Raw genomic sequence first — 10,307 nt, 5'->3', positions numbered from 1 at the left:
TCAGTTTTTGGTAGTTTATAAGTTTCTAGGAATGTTTCCATTTCTTGCAAATTGCCTAATTTGTTGACATATTGTTGCTTATAATATGTTCCTAAAACTATTTGTATTTCCTTGGTGTTAGCCATGATCTCCCCTCTTTCATTCATGATTTTATTAACTTGGGTCCTTTCTCTTTTCTTTTTGATAAGTCTGGCTGGGGTTTATCAATCTTATTAACTCTTTCAAAGAACCAGCTTCTAATTTCATTGATCTGTTCTGCTGTTCTTCTGGTTTATATTTCACTGACTTCTGGTTTATATTTCATTGAGCTCTAATTTCTATTATTTCTCTTTTCTTGCTTGGTTTAGGCTTTATTTGCTGTTCTCTAGCTTCTGTAGGTGTAAAGTTGGCTTGTGTATTTGAGAAAACTTTGTATTGCTATATACTTCCCTCTGCTGTATCCCAAAGGTTTTGAACAGTTGTGTTTTCATTTTCATTTGTTTCCATGAATTTTTCTTGGTTAGCCCATTCATTCTTTAGTAAATGCTCTTTAATCTGCAAGTTTTTGAATTCCTTCCAAATTCTCTTTTGTGCTTGAGTTCAAGTTTCAAAGCATTGGTGGTCTGAAAATATGCAGGGAATAATCCCAATCTTTTGGTATCATTTGAGACCTATTTGTGACCCAGTCAGTATATGATCTATTTGGAGAATGTTCCATGTGCACTTGAGAAGAATGTGTATTTTGTGGATTTACGATGGAATGCTCTGTATATATCTGTGAAATCCATCTTGTCCTCTGTGTCATTCAAAGCCCTTGTTTCTTTGGTGATCTTCTGCTTAAATGATCTGTCCATTGCTGTGAGTGGGCTGTTAAAATCCCCTATTATTGTATTATTATCTATGTGTTTCTTCAATTTGGTTATTAATTGGTTTATATATTTGGCTGTTCCCAAGTTAGGAGCATGAATATTTATAATGATCAGATCTTTTTGTTGGATAGACCTTTATGTATAATATAGTGTCCCTCTTCATCCCTTAACGGATGAACATCTAATTTGTCTGATATGAGGATTGCTACCCCAGCTTTCTTTTGAGGTCCATTAGCATGATCAATTGTTCTTCACTCTCTCATTTTCAATCTGGAAGTGTCTTTGGGTCTAAAATGAGTCTCTCATATACAGCATATGGATGGGTCTTGCTTTTTTATCCAGTCCGATACCCTGTGTCTTTTAATTGGAACATTTAGCACATTTACAGTCAGAGTAACTTTTGAAAGATATGAATTTAGTGCCATTGTATTACCTGTAGAGTGTCTGTTTCTGTAGATTGTCTCTGTTTCTTTCTGGTCTGTGTTCCTTTTGGGGTCTCTCTTCACTTACAGGATTCCCCTTAATATTTCTTTCAGGGCTCTGTCATAGTGATCACAAATTCTTTTAGTTTCTGTCTGTCCTGGAAGCTCTTGATCTCTCCTTTCATTCTGAGTGACAGCCTTGCTGGATAAATATTCTTGGCTGCATGTTTTTCTTATTTAGCACCCTGAATATATCATGCCAGCCCTTTCTGGCCTTCCAGATCTTTGTAGATAGGTCTGTTGCCAGTCTAATGTTTCTACCATTGTACGTTAAAAACCTCTTCTCTCAAGCTGCTTTCAGGATTTTCTCTTTATTTCTGAAATTTGCAAGCTTCAATATGATATATTGAGCTGTTCATCTACTTTTATTGATTTTGGGTAGGGTCCTCTCTACTTCTTAGACTAGAATGCCTTTTTCCTTCCCCAGATTAGGGATGCTCTGAGCTATGATTTGCTCAAATATACCTGCTGTCTCCCCCCCGCCCCGCTCTTTTTCTCCCTCTAGGACCCCAATAATTCTAATATTGTTTCGCTTTATGATATTACTTATTTTTCAAAGCCTTCCTTCATGGTCCATTAATTGCTTATTTCCCTTTTCCTTATATTTCTTCCTTTCCATGAATTTGTCTTCTATGTCATTTACTATCTCTTCTGCCTCATTTAGCCTAGCTTTTAGAGCAACCACTTGAGACTGCATCTCAAGAGTATTTTAAAGTTATGCCTGATTAGATTTTATTTCTGCACCAACATATTCCCTAGTGTCCTTAATGCTTTTTTTTTTCAAACCCAGCTAGTAATTTTATAATTGCTATCCTGAATTCCAGCTCTGACATTTTACTTATATCTACCTCAATTAGATCTGTGGCAGACTACTACCTCTGGTTCTTTTGTTGTAAATTTCTCCTTCTAGTCATTTTGCCCAGTGAAGAATGGATGGATGAATGAATGAACAAAATAAAATAAAAAAAAATCAATGACAACCCAAGCAAAATGCACACTAGACAAATCCAAAGAGGTCAGAAATGGAAAAAGAAAAGAACAATAAAGAAAAAAAGCCAAGGCAGTGGGGAGAGAATATAATCTTCCAGGTGGACAAAACAGGGTGATCCACCTGGCCCTGGGATTTTCATCTGTTTGTTAGAAGACACTAAATTCCAAAATTGTAAAGAAAGCAAAACTTATATACATACAGAAATAAACTTGAATGAAAGGAAGCCAAAAATGAAGAATATATCTATAAAAAGTAAATGTAAAAAATGAAAGTTAAAAAGTCTTAAAAACAAAGAGTTGATAAATAACTAGCTGAGAAAGAAAAAAGAAAAATAATATTTTAAACTGAAAGATGAACAAATCATGAGAAAAAAACCTAGAATTCTATATATTATCTTCCCCTAGCCCTGGTGTTTTGCAGTCCTGTGTGCTCTGCAAACTTGGTGTTTGCCTATTGTTTCAGCTAGTATTCCAGGAGAGGGGTTGCTGCACTGATTCTCAGGTGTCTGCTTGGGCAGAGTTGCACCACCCCTTGCCAGGGGACTTGGCTCAGCATGGGCCACTTCTGGTTGCTCTATGTGGCTTTTGTTCCTTGAAGGCTTTCTGTGTCTCTTTAGGGGATGAAAATAAAAATGGTAGAGCCCCATCTCCAGCCCCAGAGCTGAAAGATCATGATTCCCTTTCTTCAGTGAATTTTCAGGGATAAATAGTCTTCACTTAGGTGTGTGCCAAACTTTGTAGTCTCCTGCAGTGTGCGTCCACACAGATCCTCCCCAGGGAGGTGGAGGGTCCTGTGTTTCTGTTCTTTGCAGGTCCCCTGCCAGAAAGTAGTCACCTGGCATGCTCCTGCTCCACCCCTCCTGTGGAAGGCAGAGAGCTGCTCTTTTTCTTTTTTCTTCAGGGCCCCCACAGAAGTGATCTTGCCCAATCATTCTTCAGTTTGCTGTTTATGGTGAACTGTGCTGAGAACCCTCTCCTGGACTCACTGACCTTTGCTGGTTTCCTACTCTAATGCTTGAGAATTCTGATGCCTTGGGTACCCCAGTTCTTTCTGTGACCCTGAGGATCCTGAAACCACACTGTCCCACCTGGGATTCTGCCCTGCTTCACCACCTGAACACCTTTCAGGCAGGGATGTCTCTCAGTGGAGCAGATTTCTAAAGGTTCTGATTTTGAGCTATGGGCCTATATCACTTTGTGGTAGCCAGCTTATGGAGGATCCCTCCCCTCCACTGATTATTTTCTTATATATCCCCTCAGATTCACTTTTCTGTACTCCTACTTTGCAAAAAGTGGTTGCTTTTCTATTTGTAGAATTCCAGTAATTCTTTTCTTACATCTCAGGTTTAATTCATCGGTGTTCAGAATGATTTGATAGTTATGTACCTACATTCAGGGGACTGGATGAGATGAGATTCCCTATTCTTCAGCCATCTTGCTTCCCTCTCAAATCTACTTATGTTTAATTTCATGATCTCATCATATAGTTGTATTTCTTCAGTTTTGACTTCAAACAAACCCAGGAATTTTCTGTCTTAATATTTGTCAACTCAAACATTGATATATATTTATTTATCTTCCCAACAACCAAACTCTGGCCACATGCCCAAGAACAGCTTAATCTTTCAACTTTCTGACTCTCTGAAACACCTAAGAATTTCTGCACAGCTCCTGCTTTCATGTCTTATCATTAACTATTAACTCTAGTTTTATCCTATGAAAGTACAAGTTGCAGGTCTTACAGGCAGATAATACTCTTTGATCCAATAGAGTATAGATTCCAAGGACTTGCCATGATGGTAGGATTAGGAATAATTCTGAATGGCTCCGTCCTTGAATAAATCGTGGAGTTGCAAAAATAAGTGAGTATTGTAGTGGTAGCTGCAATTCAAATAGTTATCTTCTGGGCATAGTGTAGAGGGCACTCATGGCTATGACCTGATCTTTACATTACCTGCCCCACAGAGAAAAACAATTTACTCATGAATTTATTTACTTATTCAACATATACTGTGTGGTAAGCAGGTTGGCAGAGACTTGACTTAAAAGAGAAATAAGATCTAGTTCCTTTAAAGCAGCCTAATATCTAGGAGAAGAAAGGATAGACATACATTTACATAATTAAAATATATACCTCATAAGAATATTTCAGAGAGTAAATGAATGGATATATTTAAAAGACTTTTAAAAAGTGCCTGGCAAATAAAACACTTAATGTAAATATTTGCTATTAATTTTGCAATGAGCTTTAATTATGTTCAAGTGCTAGGGGACTATAGAGTTTTCTTTGCGTGTAATGTTTGTTCATTCACAGACTCTCAAGAGGTTCCAACTAGGACTTTACACTACTGATTCCATATTTATTTATTCAAAAATACTAATTTAACATTTTTTATAAGCTAAGACTGTGCTAGGCACAAGGGGAAAAGAATAAGACAAGATCCTTAGCCTCAAGTTGCCTACATTTCTATTTGTCTAGCATTTGAGTAATGGAAACATTTGAATAATTGGACTCTCTATACTCCCTGATTTTTTCTGCCAATGGTAGATAAATATGGACATTTGGAATTTTTTCAAAATAAAGAAATATGCAATTAAATTATTAGGGAATGTGTTGGGACTGAACACATTTGGTTAAGTATTCTGTACTGCCTACATTTACAGGCTTGCATCAGGATGAACCGTATTTCAAATGTAACACTAAGCTCCAAAAGAGCCAGATCATCAGAGAGGTTGTATTTTCAATTATCACAGGCTTTATTATTAAGTATATTTTTCTAAATCCTTGGAAAATTGGTGACCCATAAATGGTTAATTTTAATTAAGTAGAATATCCTAACTTAATTCATAGGATTAAGGGAGGAAAGCATGAAATCTGAAAGCAGGAGATGAATGGTTGATCCTAGTTTTATCACTTTCTAGCCATGTGGCTTTGAATAAATCATTTATCCCTTTCATTTGTGAAGTAATATGAGTAAATACCTTACAAGGTTGATGAGAGAATTATGAGAAATATTATATCCAAGTATTCTTACTAAAATAGCAAGGACATAGTAAATGTTAGACATATTTTAAAAGAGGGGGCTGTGTATGTATGGGTATATTTAACCAGGCTGTGTATATATGTATATATGACCATTTTTAATTTGTATTACTTCACCTGATTCCACAGAGAATTTGAGAGTACTATTTCCTTTGATATGTCATAAACTACTTTGCACATTTTTCTTGATGTTGGCTATGAGTGAGGGTCATGTTTATTTTGTCTTTTATTATATAAGTTACAGAAAAAGCCATGTTCACATGGTTTCAGTGGATATACATTAAATTCATAAAGAGCACGAATTCCTGGATATGGTGAGGTGTCCAGCATACAGGGAAATTTCAGTGGTTTTTAAATAACTCATCTGGGCTAGACATCAATATGTTTCAACTTCTTGGAGGTCAGTTGTCTATTACAATAATGGCCATGGAGTATCCCTTCATCTCGATTTTATGCAAGCTTTCTTAATACCCTTGCAATAGTGAATTGTCATTTGACACACTCTAGGAGAGATTTGATGTCAATTTGTCAAGCATGATTTAGGAATAATGAAATCCACTTCACCAAAATGTGGTGGTAGGGATGGCAAGCAATAGATGAGATGTTATGCTAGAAGTTCCTTCTTTTTTTTTTTTTAAAGATTTTATTTATATATTCATTCATGAGAGACACAGAGAGGGAGAGGCAGAGGGAGAAGCAGGCTCCACAGAGGGAGCCCGACATGGGACTTGATCCTGGGACTCCAGGATGACGCCCTGGGCTGAAGGCAGATGCTTAACCGCTGAGCCACCCCGGGATCCCCTAGAGGTTCCTTCTAACTCCACTTATTCCTTGACTTACTAAACAAGGACATTTCCTGTGTGAATTATATTGAAGGCTAGATCTTCCCTTAGCAGCTGTAGGACTCCCATCAAAATAATTCAATGATGAAAATTAAGCTGGCCTAATTGAATTCAGTATGAACTCAGAGTCATCACCTTAGGGTGGTATTAGCCCTTATCACTTAATATTCTGCTCAGCAGTTTGGCTTTGTAGCAAAGACAGAGCTGTTGTCATTGTAGGCTTTAAGCTTAGAAAGATTATTTTCTCTTTAATACAGAGAATGGGAAGCTGGGCATGTGCCTGGAGTTGAGATAAATGTAGGCACTCACCTTGACCACTCAGGAGCTTTTAAAGTCTGACACCTCATTAGCAAGTAAAAATCAACTCAGTAGGTCTCAATAAAGCTGATTTCAAAACTAAAAGTCAAATTTTGGCTTTTCCCTCAAAGGTTCATGTTCTTTATTTAAAGAACTAAACCAGACACCCTATTCTCCTTAGGAAGTAGTTTTAATGAGTATCAGTAGGTTTCCTAAGTCTCTGACATGGAATTTACTTTAAATTGATTTTAAAAATTGGATTGGAAGCTCTGAGGACAGAATTCCCCAACTCACCCTACTGTGAAATACTATACTCACCTCCCCATTGTCTGGTCCTGCTTCATTTAACCAATGATGTTTTAAGGGCTAAGATGCACCATTCCATTTCATTTCACTGGGTCTCTGAAAGACAATCTAATGTTAAAATTGGCCCATATCTAGACTGGTTTAATTTGTGCCTTAAAATGACTTTGGAAATAAGTTTTGATTAAAAAGTTACACCAGTGATGCATTTTCAGTATCACAAAGCAAAACCTATTTGAAGAAGTTATCCTTGCATGCCAGATTGAGCAGAAGCCTTAATTCCCCTCAGTAACTATGTAGGCAAAAAAGAAATTAGGAACCTGTGAATAAACAGGAAGTCATAAAAAACAGACATCTTTGCTATCTGTCTTGTTTTCCCATCGAATGGATTGTGCAGTCAACAATTACAACCACAATCAAATGCAAAGTATTTTAAGAATGAATAAACACATCTTTTTTTTTCTGAAATAACTATTAACAACTAAGAATGTATGCTTCAGTGAATACTTTTAGTTGAATCATAAACTACATTTCCAACAACTGATTTTTTGAAGGAATTTGAGACAGTGACACAGAGGATGTTAAAGCAAATAAAACTTTCACAGAGCCCATCTGTGCCTTCCTAGTAAATCTCCAGCTACTACTTTTCTCCAGTTACTGTAAACTGTGTATTTGCTGCCTTGGAAAGGGATGTCCTGTTCTTGTCTTCCAAATGAGAGAATTAGTCCTTTAAAAATGAAGGAGAAAAATAAAAGCTTTCCTTGTTTTTTTGAAACTGGGCAGAAGGAATATATTTAATAATAGAGAAATCGCTGAAGTTATCAAATTTTACAAAAACTTATTTTTAAAAAATATTTATTTATGAGAGAGAGAGAGAGTGAAAGAGAGAGAGAAAGAGAGACAGAGACACAGGCAGAGGGAGAAACAGGCTCCATGCAGGGAGCCTGATGTGGGACTGCATCCCTGGACTCCAGGATCACGCCCTGGGCTGAAGGCGGCGCTAAACTGCTGATCCACCCGGGGATCCCTGAAAAACTTAATTTCTTATATTACTGATGTTTGCTATTGGCAATGATGGATCAGTCCTATGTTAGGAGGCTTAGAAGGACAAGGCACCAACAGCTGCCAATGACAACAGGGTAATAATAAAACTGAGAAAAAGAGGTAGAGTTTGAGTTGGATAATGGGGGAGAATGGCAGGAATTAAGGTTTCTGTAGTATGCCAGTCTAGCATCCCAAATTAAAGCAGAGTCAAGAGGCAGCTGCAACAAGGTATTAGTTCAGTGCATCAGAGCCAAGGTCAAGAATTTGAGTTCTAAAAGAAAGCCAGATTAAAATCTGCCAGGGAGGTAGGAAATATTTGTTCACTTTACATGTGTTACTTGTGCTGTTATGATGAGGCATCTTCTGAAGACCCAAGGCCACACCTCTTCAAGATGAGTGAATTTCTTGACATATTGGAAGTCTAGGAAGGCTTATAAAATTTTAAAGACTGAAAGACTACTTTTTTGATAGTGCAGGGAGGCAATTAATCTAAATCAGCATGGGGATTAGTAAAAAAAATCAGATTTAATTTTAATGCAAATATCTATGACAAATTCATATGTAGAAGTCAAATTACTCTTACAGTTAATACAATTAGGTGAAATGGTTAAAAGTTGAGAACTGCCTATAACCCTGCCCTAACATTTGCATGGGTAAAGGTACAAATAGAAGCCGTTTCTATGACCTATGACTCACTACCCTACCCTGGCTCTGCTTCACACTTGGATGTCTGAGTTTTATCCACAGTCCTACCTTCAGCTAACAGTGCCCCCCACCTTCTGGCCCATGCACCAAGGGGCACATCCCAGTAATGTGGTCTGTGCTTGAGGGCATGTAGCCGCAGAAGGAAATGTGCAGGCCCTGGATATAGACTTTAGGGCATTTGGGTAAGAGGGTTTAGGGCTCAGAATACCCAAAGTATTTTTTAGAATGGAAGAGCAGACGGGGATTGTGGACATTGGGAGAGTAAGAAGGTGGGCCAAAGGCATTGGGAAGGCTCCACATGAGAATGTCTAATTTCCCACACAGATTTCTTGTCTTATAGGGAAGGAAAGACTGGAAAAAGGTCAGAGGGAAGTTTCTAAAACCTGGAGCTGAAGGAGTGGCAATTGTTCAGTTCTACAGGTGAAACTGCCTCCTTTTTTATTTTTTTTATTTTTTTTGAAACTGCCTCCTTACAAATTTCTCAATGTTACCAGGGTAGCAAAGGAAATCTTTCACCATGTGGTCTCTCCAGTGTCTTCTTCCTAATGTCCATTTTGTCTTACTCTCCAGTGACCTTAAAAACTCTTGGCACTGCATCAAAACATATGGCCCTTCATTCTTTGTTTCATTTCATGTGTTGTTTCCTCTCTGGGAAAAAACATTCCATACCTAAAATGCTCCTAATAATTCTCGAAAACTAAGCTCATATGTTTCAATTTCTGTGAAAGCTTTCCTGGTTCCTCAGAAAGCTTTAATTACATCCTGTTTTTGGTGCCAAAGTCCTTTGTTTGTATCCTTATTTTAGCATATATGTTGTATTTTAATTATTTATTTTCTTTTTTTCCCTCCTGTCTTTTCTGCCTCCTTGAGTCTTTAGTATCCAGGAAAGTGCCTGGCATATAATAAGTACACAATAATACTTGTTGAGTTGACTAGTTCACTGTACTGACACTTCTATCTCAGTAGGAGGTATATTTAAGATTTCCTGCCTACCGGGACGGAATGGCCAATGGCCTGCAATAAAACATGCCTAAGTTTTATTGTGACTACTGTGGCACATACCTCACCCATGACTCTCCATCTGTGAGAAAGACACACTGCAGTGGGAGGAAACATAAAGAGAATGTGAAAGACTACTATCAGAAATGGATAGAAGAGCAGGCTCAGAGCCTGATGGACAAAACAACCGCTGCATTTCAACAAGGAAAGATACCTCCTACTCCCTTCTCTGCTCCTCCTCCTGCAGGGGAATGATCCCACCTCCCCCCAGTCTCCCGGGTCCTCCTCACCCTGGTATGAAGCCAGCCCTCCATATGGGGGCCCTCCCATGATGCCAATGATGGGCCCTCCTCCTCCTGGGTTGATGCCAGTGGGACCTGCTCCCGGAATGAGGCCACCTATGGGAGGCCACATGCCAATGATGCCTGGGCCCCCAGTGATGAGACCTCTTGCTTGTCCCATGATGGTGCCTACTCGGCCAGGAATGACTGGACCAGACAGATAAGGAGAGACAGGAACCTCTTTATATTAGTTTTATATTACTTGTTCTACTTCACCAGGAGATCATGGTGCTGTGACTCTGGGTGTTTTATAACAGCATGACAAGGAAGACTTGCCTCCCCTTCCTATCAAAGAGAGAATAGTTTTTGTAGGGGAGTAGTGGGACAAAAAAAAAGAGACAACTTTCATTTGTATTGTGAAATGTGAAAATAAAAAATTGTCAACTGTTTTAGTTAAGATTTCCTGCCTAAAG

General features: G+C 38.1%; 1 pseudogene; it reads left to right on the top strand.

The window, feature by feature from the left end:
* The first annotated feature begins 9,580 nt into the window (after positions 1-9,580).
* On the top strand, positions 9,581-10,058 carry LOC129506548 (U1 small nuclear ribonucleoprotein C-like; annotated as a pseudogene).
* Positions 10,059-10,307: the final 249 nt, after the last annotated feature.

This window comes from Nyctereutes procyonoides, unplaced genomic scaffold, assembly GCF_905146905.1.
Source record: "Nyctereutes procyonoides isolate TBG_1078 unplaced genomic scaffold, NYPRO_anot_genome, whole genome shotgun sequence".
NCBI lineage: Eukaryota > Metazoa > Chordata > Mammalia > Carnivora > Canidae > Nyctereutes > Nyctereutes procyonoides.
This window is presented reverse-complemented; position numbering and strand designations above follow the sequence as displayed.